This window comes from Strigops habroptila, chromosome 3 (genome assembly GCF_004027225.2).
Source record: "Strigops habroptila isolate Jane chromosome 3, bStrHab1.2.pri, whole genome shotgun sequence".
In the NCBI taxonomy this organism is placed as follows: domain Eukaryota; kingdom Metazoa; phylum Chordata; class Aves; order Psittaciformes; family Psittacidae; genus Strigops; species Strigops habroptila.
Genome location: NC_044279.2, coordinates 14,126,653 through 14,146,563, shown reverse-complemented (window position 1 = coordinate 14,146,563; position 19,911 = coordinate 14,126,653). Strand labels below are relative to the sequence as shown.

The window sequence follows — 19,911 nt, the reverse complement described above, 5'->3', positions numbered from 1 at the left end:
TTCCTAGTGAGGGGAAGGAGTTTACAGGGAGAAAAGAGAGGAAAATAGTAAGAAGATTTTACTAAAAAAAATTGTATATTTTGCTAAACTTCTGCTTTCTACTACTGCTCTGAGTACTCCTGTCTTCTCCATATAATAGTTAGGATATTTGGAAAACTAGTGATAGAAACCAACATTTTAATTGTATACTCTAGGTATCCTTCACACGGTGAACTATTCTGCGCACTATGTGTATATATATATGTATACATATGTATTAACACACAAATCTGGAAAAAACATATGCAGCATGTGTGTATATATATATGTAGCATAAATACATATATCAAAGTAATCTGAATATTTATTTATTGCTGGCTGTTCCTAAGGAGATAACACATCTTTCTTTAATCAGACCTAGAAGCACAATACATGAATAACAGACTAATCTTACCCACAAGGAAGTTCTTTCTCTGCTTCCCCCAACATATTCCACCATAGTATCGATTCTGGCAAGAGACTAGGAGGGCTCTCCAACTTCCAAATGTTATACCACTGCAGTTGCAGTATGAAATATGCAGGCTTAAAAACAGCTGTAAGTCCAAATTCAGACCTTTGCTACTGTTTGCTGCTCTCTATGGTAACCTAGCAGATACATTAGCAGTCTACTTCAAATTTGTGTCAAGACAAAAAAGGGTAGTAGGTAAAAATAAGACACAGTAGGCACACTCAAATACAATATACACATTAGGACCAACTCCTGTAAATCACACAGGAAATACAACTTGTTCTAAAAGAATCTGGTTTCTTGTGTATTTGTAGTTTGTGTTCTAATATGCCCACTGACCTAATGCTCTCTATATCCCTCTCATAGCAGTATCTTCCTCGTCACAGTATTAACTAGTCCTGGCCTTGCTCACAAGCCCCTCAATAACCTCCTATGTTACCCCCATTGCCTGACACTGTCAGCAGTCAGGTCCATCTCACCTCCTCCTCACATGCCCTGTCAGCCAATTTAAAAAAAAACCAATGAAGTACCTGCTATGGCTGGTTTGGAGTTACACACACCACAGATGATGCCTAAAATCATTACACTGCTTCTCCATGCTTCTCCCAGAAGACTGCTCATAGCCCTTTTCCATCTACTTCTGGATTTTCATTAAGCTTCAGTGATGTCAAGGGTACTAATTTCCTAATTTTATCAAATTTTGGGGGTTGTTTTGTTTTCTTTAAGTTATTGGTTGCACTGACAGGGACCTAGTGCTCATTAGACCAACTTAACACAGCTATTACAGCAAAACTACTACAGTGTAAGGCTCCTCCTCATAACTTTTTTCTTAATCCAGAGCCAATATAGAATAAGAACAAGTATGGTGAAGAGGGTTCATTAGCAAACCTATGAACATCTGATAAAATAAATACAGGACTTTACATTCAACAAAGACCTCGGTCAGGTTTGGAATGACAAACTTCATGAATTGGTCTTGAGTTTGGGATCTAGAAAGAAGACAAAAAAAAACCCCTGCCTCCTCCATGGTATTAAACATTTATGCATAAAAACTCTCGAGTTTCCATCATGTAAATATCAATTCTTCAGTATACAGATCATTACATCCATTACACCAACTGAGTGTAAAACCAACTCAGCGGAAAGCAACCTGCCCTTTTAAGTATAAACCTAGAATCAGTCAGCAGTAAAGCTTCTGCTACACAGAAGAGCTAGTTTCCACTGGCCATAGGCTATCCACCCTTTACTATCTGTCCCAAGAGTACTGCTCTTGTGTGTTCCTGAAGTAGTAATGGAAAGTACTCTCTCTTCCTCAGATATTTATATGCCAGTCCATTAAAACATGGAAGACTCCCCCTTACCTCTTCTCTCTCTTCACTCCTCCTTTTCTTCTCTCAGTGGAAGTTAGACAAAATATGAGACTAGGAAGAGAAAAAGAATGAGTGGTAGAACAGAAATAAAGGTAAATGCAGTTACAGAAAAGAACAAGAATTAGTTTATTGAATAAAAATCTATCAGAGAAGCAGTAAGCAGGATTATACAGAAAAATAACATATTACAGGTTTGGGGTGTTTTATTTACAGAAATCAATCCCCAAAATCAAAAACTGCCAATGACCTGATGTCTCTAATTTTGTAAGCACCTGCCACACTTCTTCAAATAAACCACACACAAAAAAGCCTAGCCTTTCAGAAGTCATTATCTGAGCTCGAGAGTCAATGAATTGCAAAATACAAGCAGAACACATGAAGAAGAGTAAGAGAAAAAAATACTTTTTCACTGCAATATTGCTTATTGCTTGGACAGGTATCTACTAGCTACCTAACTTTAATGCATTATACTATATCACTGAGATGCAAAACTCCTTTAAAAAGAAACTCAAAGGTTAAGAAAACAAATAGTTTCCCATTAGAAACATCTGGACTTTAAGTCAGTCTCTGTATCAGCTGTTTTACTGCAAACATTTGGCTCCATCTACCACAAAGTGGTAAATAACTGCTGATTAAACTTACACAAAATGCCTGTATGTGACTTACCAGTTATTCTGCAAGAAAATATTATTTACTCCTGTTACCTGAAGTTATTTTTACAAACATTTCAAAATATAAAGTGTTTCTCCCAAGTACATACAAAGTCCACATTCTGTAAGAATACTCTGTAAAGGCTAAGTACATTTTTTCTTTTATCAAATGTAACAGCAGACCTCATGGTGATTCAGTCACTGGAAGGTCTAAATTCTACGGCCCAACAGTCCTCCCAAGAACAAGGCTTTTGGGGGGAGGGGGGAAACGTGGCTATAAATAGATATTGGCATTGCCTTCAATAAATAAAAATATAAAGCATAAAGATATTTTGCTGGCTTCATGAAATCAAATAAAATAATTCATTTATTTTTTCTATGCTGCTTAATTAAGACTTGGGAGTCTATTGTAATTATTAGCTACCTGTTACACAAGAACTAAACTTTTTTGGCTTATTTGAAGTCTGACATTCCAGCTAAGCAAATTTCTATTCTGATATGTTTTCACTTAGATAGATCCCTAAAACTAGTTTCCCTGTTTTATCAGTGTCATTTCACCTATATGAATAGCACAACAGCACTTCTACTTTTACTTGTGGGAGCAGTTTGTAGACATTCACCTAATCGTTAGTTATGCCTAGGAATCTAAACACAAGCAAGTTGGAATGTTGCACTCTTTCAAACAGAAATTTAATTCTTTCTAGCAGTTGGAAGAACTCTTATGTAATTTTAACCACAGTTCAATCTGAACTATATTTCTTCGTAACAACTTGGCAATATTCCAACGCTCTTCACTAAGATTTTGGGAGGAAGAGGGCTAGAAAGGGTGAGGGAACAGATGGGAGGGGACTATGTCATGTTCAAGGACAGCCAAAAAAAATACAGAAGTTTAAGATCAGAAGATCCTTCCTACTTTCAAAAAAACAGAAAACCATTTCCTTTTCAGTTGCCATTATCTAGCAAAATTAATTTGTGCTAAGAAATTAAGATTCTATGCATTTGTAAATTTATACCTTTGAGTTTTCAAGAGAAATGACAGTATGCATTTTTAATTGTAGTAACAAAGATATGAAATACGTCATCTTAGAATAAACAAAACCAAGAAATTCTGCCCAGCAATGGAAGCACAAAACACAGCTTATAACTTTCAATACTAATGCCATGCAGAAGAAGAAAAGAAGATGCAGAGTTTGTCTTTTATTTGTCTTCCAGTACAGAAGATGTGATTGGAAAGTAAGAAACAGGAGAGAATGAACATAATAAAACCCCAACTCTACAGTAATTCATAAAAATCCTGCATAATGATATTAAATAATAAGATTCCTATGAAGTGTTTCTACCCTTCTAGCCTAAGCAAAAAAAAAAGGGGGGGGGGGAGGGCAATTAGCTATATTACTTGCTAAAGCATCTCAGGGAGGAGCATTATCCTTACAAGCAGTAAAATAACTACTGTACTGTTTATCAGTTACATATATAACTATCCACATTTCTTTCATAGTTCTAGAAACTGGTTTAGAAGCCAAACAAGAGGTGTAATCTCTCAATACCTTCCTCAAAAGCTATAAATAAATTGCCGTAATTCTCAGGTCTTCACCTTCAGTTTAAGCAGAACCTACTAAAAACATTCCTCATTGGAAAAGTTTCTTTAAACCAATAGTTAAGACAGGATTAACTGTCTAGACTTGGAATATCATCTGTCTTGTGATACGTTTTTTAACACAGCCCCATTATAACCATACTAATTAGGAGTTAGCTCCTTTTGTCCACTCAAGGCAAGTTAAAAGCATCACCCACCGTTAAAGAAAAAAAAAAAGTATCTTTAGACCTAGTCAAGCTGCAAGAGTTAAGAGTAATGAACACCAAACCAAATCAAATATTCAGAGCTCTTCAGAGCAAAAGATCCAAACCTACCATCCTGTATACATTTAAAATTCTGACTTTGTAAATACAGGATACTAATTTCATTACTTTCTATGACTGATGAAATAACCAACAATGGACAATAGATTACAGGTCCTTCTTCTTCAGTTGTAACATAAAGTACAACAGAGTCGTTAAAATCTAGTCTTATCACCCTGTCTTTGAACTTCATGGTAATTTCTTTTTGAGATAAAGATATAATAGTGAATGATTACCCAGACTCTGATGGCATAAAACACCCCACGGAACACACCACCACATGAGAATAAAATAAAAAAGCTTCTATAAACCTGAGCCTGCATTATGACATTATAATATCTACACCTCCTGAAAATGTTTACTTAAAACTAAATTCTAAAACTAGGATCAACATTATTTTGGCATTTCCCTACTTAGCCTGATTTGCAAAACTGCTGGTTCTTTGCAAGGCTCATCTAAGTTTTACAACACCGTATCTCCATCTAAGCAGTGTATGAACTATCACATGGAAGGAGACAGAGCACTTTCAATAAAATACGCAAAACTAACACGCACATTTTACTTGCACAGGACACAATCCAAGTGCTACTTCAATATACTCATTTGTACTTCTGGAACACGTAACTTTAGCGGACACTGTGATTTACCATAGTTCTTGCCAAATATTTTCATTTTAAAAATAAAAAGAATACTTAAAGTCAGGCACATTAAAAAAAAAAAAAAAAATATATATATACTCTGTACAACAGAATTTTCTCCAAAGGCTTACAGATAACCTTAACTGTTAAGATTTTCTATCAACCAGCAGAGCTTCAAATCTTGCCTGTCTCATTAATACCACAGTAAGATTTGTAAGAAGAAATAAAAATAACTTCAGTATCTCCTACGAAGTATATGAAACCTTGACAAGGTTTCTTTTAAATAACTTGCTTGTTATGCCTTAAAGGTAACAATAGTTTTGACTCTGAAAACAACTATAGCAGGGGTTTTTGTAGTAGGAAGGTCATGAACACAATTATTGCTCCTCAAAGAGATAAAGTTAACTTTTGTGGCTGTGATTCTTTGGTTATAAAGAAAATGTGAAAACCGATGTAGTTAGAAATATTCACCTTGCACCATTCAAAAGCTCACTAAAATTAATATTTTAACTGATCCAGAATTTGGGGGGAAAAAAAAAAAAATAAACTTGGGGGTTGGTTTTGGTTTTTTCTCTGCTAATCCACATTTTACATATGTTGGAACTTTTCTCCCCAGAGATGCCTTAAGTTTCATTCTCAGCAATAAATCAAAACTACTATTTGCACAGTGGAAACATTTAAACATTGTACCTGTTCCAAAAACACTGTCCAACAAAATTTGCTTTTGAGAGATTCACAAATGCTCGTTTGTATGGAAGTCACAAGGCCAATAACATACATGGACTTCTTTAGCATTTCTCCAGAAGTCTGAATTGAGTTTTATTCTCTATCTTCACTTATCTATGTCCTCCCATGAAATTCTGTTAGAATGTTATACAAAACCAACAAAATACTTTCATTAAACCTTCATTTACTATTATTTGTTTAGAACAATGCCAGGATTCTACAATTACATAGACCACTCCTTAACTAAGTTCCACAAATAATCCTTCCTAAAATGAGTATTAGCATGCACGCAAAATTAGACTACCCTTAAATGTGAGATCAGGACTAGAGACATTCAGTGTGACACTAATTTCTGTATTTCTGTTGCTTTCCAATGGAATATTAACAGTTGTGTGTGCTGAAACTGTACCAAAGATATGAGGTAAGGCAACCCCTAAAAGTAATCTGAATTGTAGAGCTAAGAAAAACTTTCCCTAGGTACAGTCAAAAAAGACAGTATTATTTCCCCTCTGCTATTTCCCAGATGGCAAAAAAAGCTCACCCAAAAGGCTAAGTGACAGTTAAGCAGATTTTTCCTTCAGATATGAAAAGCTTGAAGATACATAAATGGTTTCAGAACTACAGCCTATATTATTGCATTTGTAACACCGTGCCGGTCAGAAATGTCTCTTGGAAAAAAAAACAAAACTAGTGCCTTAGATTTCAAAGCTTCCCTCTTTCAAGTTTGTATTACTTTTAGTTTGTATTAGTTTTGGAGAGTGTGTGTGCATATTTTATTTTTTATGAATATACTTTAACATATCAACATAAATGGAGTTTAAGAAAAAGAAAGTTAGAATTTCCTTTGTAACATTGTCTCCTTAAAACAATCACAGATCTGTTTTTACAAATGGAGAAACTGAGTCACAAAGGCAAACTGACTCACTAAAACTCATACAGGAAAACCCTGGAAGATCTCAAAATTCCCAAGAGGTTCTCAGTGCATAAATTTGCAATCTGTAAGGTAAGCAGTAAAACTTGAGTATGAGTATTTCAATCTTTGAGGTTTATTTCACCACCTCCCCCCTCCCCACCCCACAAACACTTTTTGTAAACGGTACAAAACTATTTTAATTTTGATCTTGAGTCAGATGTCTGACTGAGAACATGACTGAGGCCATGAAGTTGGACTGCACAGCTGTGTAGCCCTCTAAATCATGTTTAAAAAAAATTATTCACAAGAACAGGAACTTTAAACCTAGGGAGAGGAAAGAAACAGGCAAAAGATTTCCAAAAAGGCCCACACATATGCTCTTTAGAATCCTATTAATGTACTTTTTAATAAACAGAGTAATACATAGTTTATTAAAAATGTAAAATCTATACAAACAAAGGAGGTATGATGGGAGCATGCATTACTGGACTATTAATGCATCACTTGATAGTTGAAATCGCTCAGCCTTTGGCCTCAAAACACACGAAAGGCATGCATTAACACCACTCTAAAAGTCTTACTATCTTATTGTTCAACTTCAGGTATACCTTAAACCACACATTAGTGCTTCCAAATGGTATCTAAATTAAAATTCTTCAGAGATTGAAGGCGGCTTTGCCATTTCAATACCTCACTTTTGATTGTTTAAATCCAGAAGGTTCCAAAGCTACACTAGAGTAGGAATTTGTACCTCATTAAACCAAGGACAAGATTTTAAAAAGGCATACAAAAAAAAGTTGAGGGTTTTTTTGTTCCTTAGAACATCCAGTTTGCAGCTTCTATAGTTTGTATCAGAGTACACTACACCAACTACCAAATAATAAATCCTTGTGACCTCCCCTCCCCCCACTCAAACATATTTATAGTGGTGATACTAAAAGGTTCATATTTCATTTAGGAAAAATATTAGAGGTTAGGAATTGCACTTTCCCTCATTATTTGTATGTATATTACCACATATGCAATTTATACAGCAATATACAAAATAAATGGAAGGGGAAATAAACATAATACCAAGATTACGTGATGGCAGAAGAAATTCCACGTCTTAATAAAGTAACAGGTTATCATCTCACACGGATTACTCCTGTAAGTATTAAGTTCTTTTAGTATTCTTGAACTATCAATACATGGAATTACTACCTTGATGGCCAGTAAAGGTATTTCCTAGAAGGTGAATATGACATTCACAAATGTGATTCCACAAAGAATTTAGCTGTTTGTTTTATTGATCTTAATCCAGTCATTATTTTGATAAATATTACGCCTTTATGTCGTTAATAGGATGGACAGACGTATGCTATCCATAACAAACGCAGGAGCTTCTCCAAATTGTTAAACCGACACACATACTACATACTTACAGCAACCTATACACACCCCTCAAAGAAGCTGCTTCAGTCTGTTGCCTCTTTCCACCCCCCTTTTCCCCGACAAGAGTGGTCTCGTTCACTTGCCTTTCACACACATAACCAATAAAATTAATCAGCTGGAACACAGCATTTTTAAATCGCAGTAAAGTCAAGAGACATTTTGTACATTATTTGAAGGGAACAGTCTTTTCATTTAAACATAATAAGACTCTAATATGCTGCAGACAAACGCACTGCATGGGGTGTGGAGGACCCGAGCTGATTAGATTACCACAACATCAGCCTGAGGCCGCCATTTTTAGAATCTCTAAAGGACAAAAGAGGGAAATTAAAAAAATTGCTCCACATTTTTTGGAAAGTAACTTTAAAAGTATAGCCACGATAGCCAATTAATCATGCATTAGAAGTACAGCCATGGATATCTCCCTCTTTTCTCTGACCTGAGCCCTGAATAACAAAAACCTTTCGTTATTATTCCTTTAAGGGATTGTAAATAAACAGGCTAAAACATTCCTAAATCTAGATGCAGCACTGAACTTCTGCTTTTAACGACACGTAGTATGTTCCATTTTAGGGACCTCAGGGCTTTTAGCCACCACACATTTCCTAATGGCTGAGCATGGGGGAACACAGGACCTTTATAATCAGGCTATATTGTGTTTCTCTACCCTATTTAGTACTACACAGTGAACCGTTTCTTTCTCCTCCCCTATGTCTGCAGCAATAGGGTCTTCCCCACCAGTATTTATTTCTTCACGAAAGAGACTGAAATGTGCCACCCAAGGAACGCGAACGCTGGCTGCAGAAACTGAAGCGAGAAAGGGATGCACCAATATAACTACTTACACCCTCAAGAAAGGGGGTGGAGAGAGTGATCCCCTTTTAAATTGGCACAGAAACTCCTGAGGACTGCTTTCCGTTCGTCCAGGTTACAGCACGAGCGGAGATATTAGCAGGGAGGGAGGAAAGGAGGCGGGGGTGTGGAAGGCAGAGAGATTAGGCCTATAACGAGCCATTTTAGTACCACAAAGCAAAAATATACAGGATGGAGGAAAAGATTTCCCTAAGCTTCAGCAGAACTCAATACGCAGTCCCAATAACACACAAACCCCTTCTGAGAACCACCAGTTTAAGGAAGCGTACGTTGTCACATAATAGCCCCTTTTGGCTCCTTTTCCAATCATAATGCATAAATCTGGCGTAACTGCCAAAAAATTCTCCTCAGCTCCTCCAGTTACAGTAACCCGCCATATTCACAAGATATAGCGACAGCCTGCCATTTTTTAACCAAACCCCACAAAAGGAAAAACAAATTCAAGGCAACTTAAACAGAATTTAAGCATATTTCAGGGTGGGAAGGAGTTATACTCGCACCGAGGGTAATGATACGTTCCCGTCGCATTTCACTCCCTTTTTGCCATCCCCCCCCCCCCCCAAAGCACCCACAACAGAATATGCTGGTACTAATCAAAGACTCACCTGTAATGGTCACAGGCCAGGCAGCAGGACCCCTCAGCTGAGCCCCTTCTCTATCCCAACCAAAACAATGCAATAGCCCCACTGCGGATGTCCCTATCCTAGGCAGGACTGAACCCTCAGCAGGCTCTAGTAAAAGAAAGAAAAGGGAAAGAAAGGAAAGAGGAGACCCCCCCTCCCCCCGAACCTAGCTCAGTGCACAGAACCCTACGGGGACCAGCTGGGAAGCGCCTTTGCCTTGGGACCTGTGTACAAACCCCGCTGCCGCCGCTGCTCCCGTGTCTCCCTCCTTTCAGCCTCCTACGCTCCCTTCTATGTCACTGCCTCTCTCTGGGAAAATGGCGTCCGCTCTCCCCTCCCTCCCCCTGCACGGGGCTCACCGGCCCCGCCTGGCAGGGGCAGGGTTACCAAGGCGAAGCCAAATCGCCGCCATTTTGCTTATGGGCTTGGAGCGCAGCCTGTGCCCGCCGAGCCCTCAGTGTCCATTTTGCAACCGCGCTTTGCATGTTACGCTGGGCGGCTCTAACAGTCTGGGCGCGGCCGAGACACCAGACTGCGGCAGGGGCTGGGCAGGGGGGCTGTGAGGAGGGAAGTAGGGCAGGAGAGGAGGGGCGGCTGCAGCTGGGGCTGGTGCCGGGGGCGATCCGCAGCCCCGGAGGCGCAGACGGCGGGGGAGGGGCGGGGGCTCTGTCCCAGGCTGTTGTGGGACCGAACGAGGGCGGGAGAACGTCTGACTCAGAACTGCGCGCTCTGAGGCAGAAACGCCAGAGCTCCCTCCTCGCCTGCTCCCCCTCCCCACCTCCGGCTTCCTCCTCACGACCGTCGTTGCTCTCAGCGTACCTATCCTTCATGAGTCTCAACCTGAGGAGTAACACAGTACGCGAAAAGCCGGGCAGAGCCGCCGGATCTCACACAGGCAGAGGAACTTGCTTGAGGGGCGGAGAAGAGGGGGGCGAGAAGGGGGATGGAGCGGGAGCTTTGACTGAGGTTTTGACTGAATTTCTCCTGTCAGACACTTTAGGCTGAGAATTTTCCCCGAAGCGTTTAAGGCTCGCATATAAGGGAAGTGGGAGAGAGCTGCTTTTTTTAAAGTGAGTGGGACAGCACTAGCTGAAGGCGTTTCGTTTCTGCAGGGAACGAGAGGAGCAGTGAACGAGCCCCGTTTCCCCTTCAGGGAACGGCACTCGGGGAGCAGGTATGGTCTGCTTTCATCCGGACCAGCGGGAGCTAGCGAGGCGAGAAGCTCGCTCAGCGTTCCAGCGCAGACGCAGCCTCCGCCGTTTGCACCGAGCTCCTCTTCCCACCAGCTCCCGTTCTGCCCGCACGCCGCCCTGCCTGCCTTCAAACCCTCCAGCGATACGGCTGATTGAGGAAGGGGAGGCGGCGGCTGGGGTTTCGTTCGACGCCCACCAGGGGCTGAGCGAGCCTCCTTCAGTGCGCAAACTCGGGGCACCAGATAAAAGCTGGGCTGGCAGCTCTTACTGTGCCTCGATGGAGCCGCCACAATCGGGTGACTGGAGAAGCAGTTAGCAGCAGCGCCATAGACTAGCGTCCCCCCACACCTTGAGCAGAGAGAGTTTGGGGCTCTAAACAGCTGCTGCTGCGGCAGGAGGGAGCCGAGGTGAAGGGATCTGCTAGCTGGTTGGACGCAGAGGAGGCGGCTGTAACGGGGCATTGAGTCTGAGGGAGGAGGGGGGGCGATTAAACGTCTTGTGATCATGGCGGAGTCTATGGGTATTTTTTCCTGTCTAACTCTTCTGTGCGTGTCTCTTTGTTTCTTTCTCTCTCTCTCCTTAGGGCGCTTGGCTGGGGCTGCTCGCTCGGGTTCTGCCTGTTGTTTCGCGAAATGGCGGCTGGCGTCTTGGTGGGTTTGGTTGTCGGTTTTTTTGTGTAGGGTTCTTTTTTTTTTTTTTACCTCCTTCTCCTCCTCTTCCCCTCCCCCTCCTCGTGCCTTGGCTGCGGCTCCGTAGCGAACCGCGGCGGGGGCGAGTCAGGAGCGGGGAGGGAGTTGCGCGGGAGCCAATAGCCAGGCCGGCCGGGCTAGCCCGGCGCGCCCCGATTGGCTGGCGCTGACATCATCCTGCAGCAGGGGCAGCCGCAGCTGGGCAGGGTCGGGGAGCTGCCGGGGGAGGCTGGTGCAAAGGGAGAAAACGGGCGCCATGATCCCAGCGCGCGGGAGGACTGCGCGGGCGGGGGACCCCCGGCGAGCCGGTGCACGGGAAAGCGGGACCGGGCCTTGGCTTCTCCTTCTCAAACAGTGGCGGGGCTGTGAGGAGAGGAGCGGGGGAAGAGCGAGCGAGGAGCAGCTGGCGCCTGCTTTTGTAACTGCGTCAGTACAAGATGGCGCAGGGTCTCCCTGGAGAGGGAAGGGAGTTGCACGTCCGCCGGAGGTCATGTGACCGCGTTGCATTCCTGTGGGGTTTGGCTGCGGACCAAGCTGGCTGAGGCGGCGGCGACGGCCCGGGAGAGTCCGCGCTGCCCTCCCCGCCGCGGTGGTTCCCGTCTCCCTTCCCCCATTAACCTTATGCACGAGGGTGTAGCTGCGCGGAGGAAGGTTCTCGCTTCTCTCCTTACTCTCCACCCATCTCCAGGGTGTAGCTGCTCTCGGGGGAAGCTTTCAATTCCGCCCCCTCTGCGTAAGGCTTCACCCACTGCAAGGGAGAGTTCCCCCTCGGCGCCTCCTCGCTCCGCCCGAGTGCGGGAGCAGGCGGTGGGCGGCTGGGTCGGCCGGGTGCGCTGACGCTAATGCAGCCGCTCGGCTTCCCCTTGTCGTGTACCAGAGCACTTTGTCTGTAAGTTAGGTTCCCCGGAATTGTAGCGTGCTTCTTACTGAGTAACTTGCCGAAAGAGTCGTTTGATGCGATGTTTAAATGACCTCATTAAAACAGCTGAGGAAAACGTACAAGCAATGCGGAGTTGTTCTTGTGATGGAGGTCGTCGCGTTTCCAGTGTTGCTTTGCCGGGGGTACAGCGTGGGGGCCTGAGGGAAAATCTGCAAGCTATTAATGACTATATTCTATTTGAACAGAGCTTCGTTACGGAGAAATAGATCTATATTCGTGTATTTGTATGATGCTGGAGCCTGTTGTAGGGGTTGAGCAGCTTTTCTGTGGGGTAACATGGTGTATGTAACAAAGCTAGGCTGCGGATGGCCTGCATCTGTAACACAGGGATTTAAGTTTGTACTTAGTACAAATGAAAACTATGGTATGTGAATATTGTGAAGGTGCCCCATGTCTTACTTTATGAATTTTATAGGAAAATGAACTTGTCACACAGGCCTGGGCAGGCTTGGAAGCTTGGCCAGTAAATTTTCTGGGTCTTTATTTCAATATTCTGGCAGGGGGTGGGAAATGAAAAATATGTTTTCCAATCCTAGCACTTTTTTTCTTTAAGGACTGCAACTCGTGATGTTACTGTTTGGGTGGGGTTCTTTTGTTTTCACAGCAATTTGGTGCTGGTTCCCATATTTTGTTCTTGTTTTGCAGGGTGTGAATTTAGACTGCATCTAGCCCAATGAACAAGTTAACAGTTAAAATTGCTGATGCTTCAAGAGTGGTAGTTTAGTCTATTTGGAAATGTTTTACAGTACTTTTTCTGTTCTTAGTCCATGGATAGATGTGTTTGGGTTATTTTTTCCCCCCCCTCCACGTTAGTAACCTGTTGGGGGACAAAGCTTGGCTATTTGGTGAACGTGTTCTGTGAGAACTGCTGGAATGAAAGTGACTGAGTATGACTAATAGAGAACACTCCTGTATAATAGATGCTCCTTAGTATGTGTTACATAAGTAATGTGGCAAGGCGGAGCCTGGTTACATAAGCACTGGCTGGGGACTTGGGAGCTGCTGTTAAGTAGTCCATATTGGCCGCAGATAGAGCCTGCGGGGCAGCTGTGTGTTGGAGGGGAGGGGTACAACAACAGGATTGGAAGTGTCTAATAGTGCTACATTTCTCCTTTGTAGGTTAGATAAAGGATAGCAGGAAAGAAATGGGGAGACAGTAATTAAGAATGACACAGTGTGAACCTCTCAGAAATTTGGAGTCTGATTTGAGCTGAGCTTTTAGGACATAAGCTCTGCTTGCTAGAACAACAGCACCCCCCCCCCCTTTTTTTTTTTTTGGAGTGTCATGTGGTGGCTGTCAGCTGAGCATTGCACCAACCAATATTTTGTTCAGTGCAGACTATTACAAAGAGCGGGATTCTTGAGTCCTACAGCTTGTGAAGGTTTTTGGGTTTTGTTTGTTGGGGGTTTGGTGGTTTTGTTTGAGGAAATGGTGTTATGAGGAGGCAGTTGGTTTGTTGACCAAACATTTACGTGACTGGATTAGTGATTCTTCTTGTGTAGGCATGGTGTGGCACAAGGTAAATACTCCCTTTGTGATGGAAGGTTCCAGAGAGGCTTTCAGTGTACAGTGCTTCCTTTGATACAGAACAGATTTGTTTGGGACGTGGCATTGGGAATATTTCCTTGCATATGTGTTAAATGAAGAACATTAATTTGAACTGAACATAAGGAAAAAAATACATTTTTATTAGTACTTGCATTTAGCATGTATTCCATAATTATGAAATAGGAAGTAGTTGGCTACCTTACTGTAAGGGAGCAGTTTCAATGCTTATGTTATAGTTTATATAGAATACCTGGAAATCAAAAGCTTAATTATGGCAGCTAAAGCTTTAATTCTTAAAGCATTGTTTTAGGTAGCTTGCATTAATAGCAGATTCTGCTTGAAAACCAAGTAGTAAACTACTTTAAAAGTTCTCTGTGACTGGTAGCTTGTAGCAGCAGTACTTGAAGTGTCTGTGATTTTTATGAGGCTGTAGAAATGAAGGCAAGTTTAATGAGCTCATAATATTTTCTCGTTTCAAGGTGGTTTTATTACTATTCTCAGGTAAGCTGTATTAGTTAATCTTCAAAGCAGCAGTAGCTCCAGCAGTGTTGCAGTGCAGTCTCAAAACAATGTCTGATGCATTCTGAATTACTTCCACTGCAGGAGAAAAGTGAAAAACAAATGCGCATACTACTTTGAGACGGACAAGAGCATTTTCCCAAAGGGCAGTCTGATGCAAACTGTGTCTTAATCTGGAAGGTGAGGGGGGAAAAAAAGGAGCCATAGGAGGAGGAAGCTGAGTAGAAACAGACACGTAGCTTGCATTTATGGTAGTCTGGTAGGAAGAGAGAGACAACAATTTCTACCAAACTACAGTTTTTTCCTTTTTAATAAGGATATTTCAATTGGCTGGATGTTCTCCAGCACTGACTCGTGGTTTTAACTTGTCTTGATTGTCTGTGCTTGTATGTGGTCTGTGCCTTTGCTGAAACCTGTTATTTAAACACTGTTGTTTACCTTTAGCCTTACAAAGGGACTGACAGGAGTTCAAGGGTATTTAGGGGAGAAAGGAGAGAGATACTAGCAGTGTAATAGATCTGAGTATGCATTAATGCCATAGTTGAAACAGTTGAAGTGGTGCTCATACTGAAAGATGATCCTGCACCTTTTCCCAGCTGTTCATTCTTGCTTCTGCACCACCCCTTTTTTGATGGTGGTCACATGGGAAGTAGAAGAATAGATACAGCATAAGCCCAATAGTAATGGATGGGTTTCTAATGTGAATATTCATTGTGTGGCTTCACAAACGCTCCCACTTGAACAGGAATAGGGAGAAGCAGCTGTGGGGAAAATGGAGGTGTGCAGGTTTTAACTGTTAGTGAAATTAGGTGTGGGGGTTTTTTATCAGCAGAGGTGCAATTCTTAAGGGATTTTGAGAGGCTACTCTTAAAGGCACTTGGCTGGTGCCACCAGAACTGCTGCTTAAGGAGTCAAACATATTAAAAAAATGAAAGTTCTAAACTTTAAGGCATTGCTGGAGTGACCCACAGTTGTAGGTGGTGATATCATTTTGGATTCACTGTAATGGTAGCCTACGAAAGTGAAATGCTGTTTCTTCTTGACTGTAGCCTAGTTAAGTGTTTACAGGATTCTGGACTTCTGGAGCTTATTTTGTTGGAACAGGAAGAAACTTGGAATAGGCTTGCTTTTTCCAAAAGTGGTTGATCATCTAATAGCTTGGACATTCAGTGAAGAGTTACTCTCACTGGATGAGGTCTGAGCTAATCTTAAAAGCAAAAAGGAACGCCAGGTGATACCTATGTGTCACAGTGGTCTCTAATCAAATGAGTATGCATTATCTGCATGTAATAGAGCAGGTCCAGTGACTGCCAACTGCTCGGTTTGTCCACATGGATGTGACAAGACTGTGTTCAAGGCCTGAACAGCAGCAAGACAGGGCAGGAACTTCCTTTGCACACCCTTTCAGATTTTGCGTTAATGATGGCTTTTCTGAAAAAGCTGAGGTTATAGTAAGGGTTTTTCTCTGGAAGGAAAACAAATTATTAGCTGGTTCTAAAATTCTTAACAGTTGAGTTCCTCACTTAAAGGAGCAAGTTTAAAGCTGTCGTGCGGCCTGCTAATCCCAGGATTAGTGGGAATTTGCACCTAGTCCAGCTCACTGGTACGACCTTTAGGTATTGAAGTGGGGCAGTGGTTTGTGTTCTCCTAGCATGACCTTGTTATTTGAAGTAGAGTGTTTCTGATGAACTTCTGGTTGTTTTGGAGAGCAGTATTAAGCTCTGTGTAGTTACTTCTGTAAGTGAGGTACTGCTCTGACCTGATCATAATGCACCGCTAGCCATAAAGCCCTGTCAATAACAGTTCTTTGATGAAGATGATGTAAATAGCTAGCAATTGAATGGTTCCTCAGTCAGTGTTAAGATGCAGGCACCGTAAGCTCAGTAGTGGTTCTTGAGGGTCTCTACAAAGAAAACGGTGGAAAATCCTGCCGCTTTCTGACAGTTGGGCTGTACCAGAGTCAGGAAGCTACTGAACTGTGGGCTCCAGTGTCCCAGAACTGCTGGAGGTGGTCCTGTCTCAGAGGAAGCAAGTGTTTGTGCTGCTTGGAAACCAAACAAAACTTAGTTGCTATATTTGTGTGGTAATTAAGTGTTGGACAATAGAGGTCCCTTATCTTTGCTGAAACTTCTTACTGTGACTTCTCTGGATGGAGTTTTTTAGTAGGGGTAGGGAACAACCACAGGCTCAACAAACAAATTTCCTGTGATCCTGCGGTCAAGTATGGAAGCACTATCTGCTAGCTTGTTAATGTTGCAGTCGTTCAGTACTTACTCGGAAGGAGAAATGCAGCTTAACTACAGTACTATTCAATGTCTCCTCAAAGGTTTAGCTTTTGAAGACTGCTGTAGTGCTACTCGGTGTGGCCTGTTAGGACTCAAGCAGTGGGAAAAGTACAGCTGTCTGGCATCAGAATGGCACACTCAAGTGGGTAGCTTTCTGACATTGAGGACCACTGGCTATAGGCCTGCATTTGTTTCCTGTGAACTTTAGTAGATTGACAACTAATGACACTCTGGATTTGTGGACTTCAGTTCTTGGTATCTGATCTTTGGAAATTAGTATGTGCCTTTCTGCCCAGTTGCTACCATTCTTTGATAGCTGCTTGATCCTTGTTAGTACAAGTGTTGTATACCAACCAAATACAGGTGCAAAGCTACCTTGTGTGGCAGATCTGGTGTGTGTCAGAACTAGTGGGGACGGCACAAGAAGAATTACACTGAAGAACTATCTGGAAAAGAAGCATTAGCATCTAATTCTTGTGCTTAACTACCTCTTGCCTTGCATGTTCCTGCTTTTCGTTAACAGGTTGGATGACTGTCGTGTAACTCCCCAAATTTAAGTGAAGTAAAGCTTGGGTTTTGTTTTGGATTTTCTTTTTGCGGGTTTTGTTTTTGTTTGGGGTGTTTTTTGGTGTGTTTTGCTTGGTTCATTGGTTTTGTGTTGGGTTTTTTTTGTTGTTGTTTGTTGTTGTGGGGGTTTTTTGTTGTTTTTAAACAAACCTGGAGGCACAGAGCTGTGTTGCTTTATTAGTGTAGGCAAAGCAATCCCTTGAAGAAATTTTAAGTGAGACTAGCTGGTGATGAGATTGAGAGGGTAATTTAGTCTCTAGCCTAAGAGGTCTTTTACCAGCTTTATTCACTGATAAGTGTTAAACTGTGGAGTGATATGCTGCTTCATTTTGGGCTGCAGTGTGTGGCTCAGTGTTGTCAGGCTGATGATAGATTGTTTGATGTAGTCATATCTACTGAGACAGGGGAAGCTATCTCAAATTCCATCCAGAAGAACTATGGGCCTTCTAATTAAAAAAACTTCATAAGAGCATGTTACTTAATGACATTGTCACAGCTGTCCTGATGTAGAAGACGACTCTTTACAAAATGAAACTTGCTTTTATCAGGGTGGTGCTACACTTTGAATTCATCTCCAGAGCTGCGCTCCATTACCCCAGCATGCATATGCTGGAGCAAACTCATAAGCTTATAAAGGCATGCTGGGCAGTTGTCAGCTTCTATTTTTAAACTGTTTCTGAGAAACACTTCTGTCTCCTATCTGTGCACAAGCATAGGAAAGGCTATACTTCATGCAGGAGCCATGGTGTCTGGGCTCAGCTAACAGCAGTTTGTGAACTTGAGTTACTATCTCTCTTCAGAGATAGTAGGGCTGAATCTGCACTGGCTTCTGTTGAGGAGGGGAAATCATGCGAACTAGGAAGTAGTGGCAGTGGGCTATAGAGTCTTTGGCTATAAGTAAAGACAGGTCTTTGGTGCGTGAGAGACTAGCCAGATTTTTAATGGGAATCGTGATGACTGGTGTCAAAAGCACCTGCTTTGCTATGCTTAACGGAATACAAGAAGAGTTGAGCTGGACCACTTTAAATAGTATCTCTCCTGGTGATTCTTAAACATAAAGGTTTTTTCGTACCTAGTTGATTCTATGATTTTAAGAGCATCAAGTCCAACCATTACCCCAGGAAACATAGTGGCTTTACTTAAGAGTCTGCTACTGATTTGCAGGGACCTTTGCTCTAATTGTGTGATACTACTATATGCTGCCTTTATGCCTTTTTCTGATGTTAGTGGAAACTTAAAAATGCAACACGGTTCTGTATGCAAGTAGGACTAGTATTTTAAGGTTTTTCCTCCCTTTTTCCAAGATCATCTACTTCAGACTCGGCCAGAAATAGAAACACTGAATGTGAGTGTTAACATACTCTTGCTATGGTAGGGAGAGAATTCCAAAATTGAAGGGCCACTTCAGACAATGTGTAATGTAGTTTGGGGCAGAAATAAAGAATACCAGTGAAGCATTTAGACTTGGTTTTGTTTGTCTTTTAAAACTGGCGGGCAGAGATGTTTCAAACTGGGCTAGGAACTGTGAAGAGGAAGAAAAAAAATCATGCTGCTGTAAGATTAATTATACAGTGCAAAATCAACATACCAAGTTCTACATGTCTTAGAGCTCTTTCAAGAGACTCCTCAAACATTACAGTCTTTAGTGTAGACCTAGTTGGTGGGAGGGACTCATCATTTCAAAGCAAAGCCTGCACTACTCCTGAGAGTTGGCAGTGCAAGGTCTTCTCGTTTGGTGCAGGTTTTTTGGGGGGTGGTGTTTGGTTGGTTTAGTTTTGGTTTGGGTTTTTTTCTAGAATAGGCAAGCTGCTCCTCCACGCTTTTCCAGCAGATTGTGTGCTACAAATGTTACTGGCCTTGGAAGTACAGCTGTTTGCTGATTTGGTTTGTCTTGTCTTCTGTTTCAGTGGTATGACTGCTTAATGCTCCTTTTTAAGTAAACAGGAGTACTTAACAGGTAGCAAGAAGAGTAGCATCTGAATTTTGTCTTGTAGGCCAAGTGTTAGTGCTTATATGAAGGAGGAAAACTTTTCATTGGACCTGTTGTAGCCTTATCCTACAGTTAGCAAAACAAGGTAATCTGTTTGAAGGGTATGATACCTTCTGCACTTTATTGTCTGTTTGCTTAAACATGCCCTTTAATTTCAATAGTGCAGTAATACAGCAACGTGTTCTAGAACTGTTTCCTCATTTAAAACAAAACAACCCCCCTCAACTCACATGCTTCTGTAACCCAGCAAGAATATTCATACTTGGGTCTCTTCAGTTTAATGGCTCTGCCTTACCTAACCTGATCCAAACTACAGGCTTATGTTTCAGGTTTCTCTTATGACTAATCCTCATATCCTTTCAATGTATTTTGTAAATAGCATATCACAAGCAGAGATTTGGCTGTCTATAAATGCTCCTAGATAGAAGTGACTTGCTGGAAGGTACTTGTGCCTGTCTGTAGATGCTGAATAAAGCTTGTTATCTCTTTTTCTGTAGAAAGACTATGTATTTAACAGGAAGTGTCTTGCTCTGGGTGCTTCTTTTTGTTTGAGTAGTGTTGAGCAA

At 41.9% G+C, this 19,911-nt stretch overlaps 1 protein-coding gene and 1 long non-coding RNA gene across 13 annotated transcripts in view; one reads left to right on the top strand and one right to left on the bottom strand.

Moving 5' to 3' along the window:
- Positions 1–10,205, bottom strand: part of KMT2E (lysine methyltransferase 2E (inactive)) — a 59,493-nt gene extending 49,288 nt beyond the window's left edge. For 7 of the 12 annotated variants that reach the window (XM_030478843.1, XM_030478850.1, XM_030478848.1 and 4 more), the window contains exon 1: positions 9,596–10,205. The gene's annotated coding sequence lies outside the window, so the exon portion shown is untranslated. Of the gene's footprint in view, positions 1–1,848; positions 1,909–8,962; positions 9,574–9,595 lie in introns of those variants that run through there. The other 5 variants (XM_030478844.1, XM_030478847.1, XM_032919796.1 and 2 more) reach the window with 2 other exon arrangements.
- Positions 10,206–17,561: 7,356 nt separating this feature from the next.
- Positions 17,562–18,788, top strand: LOC115605055. Its single transcript, XR_003990492.1, has 2 exons — positions 17,562–18,217; positions 18,290–18,788. It is a non-coding gene; the product is annotated as an uncharacterized LOC115605055 (long non-coding RNA).
- Positions 18,789–19,911: the final 1,123 nt, after the last annotated feature.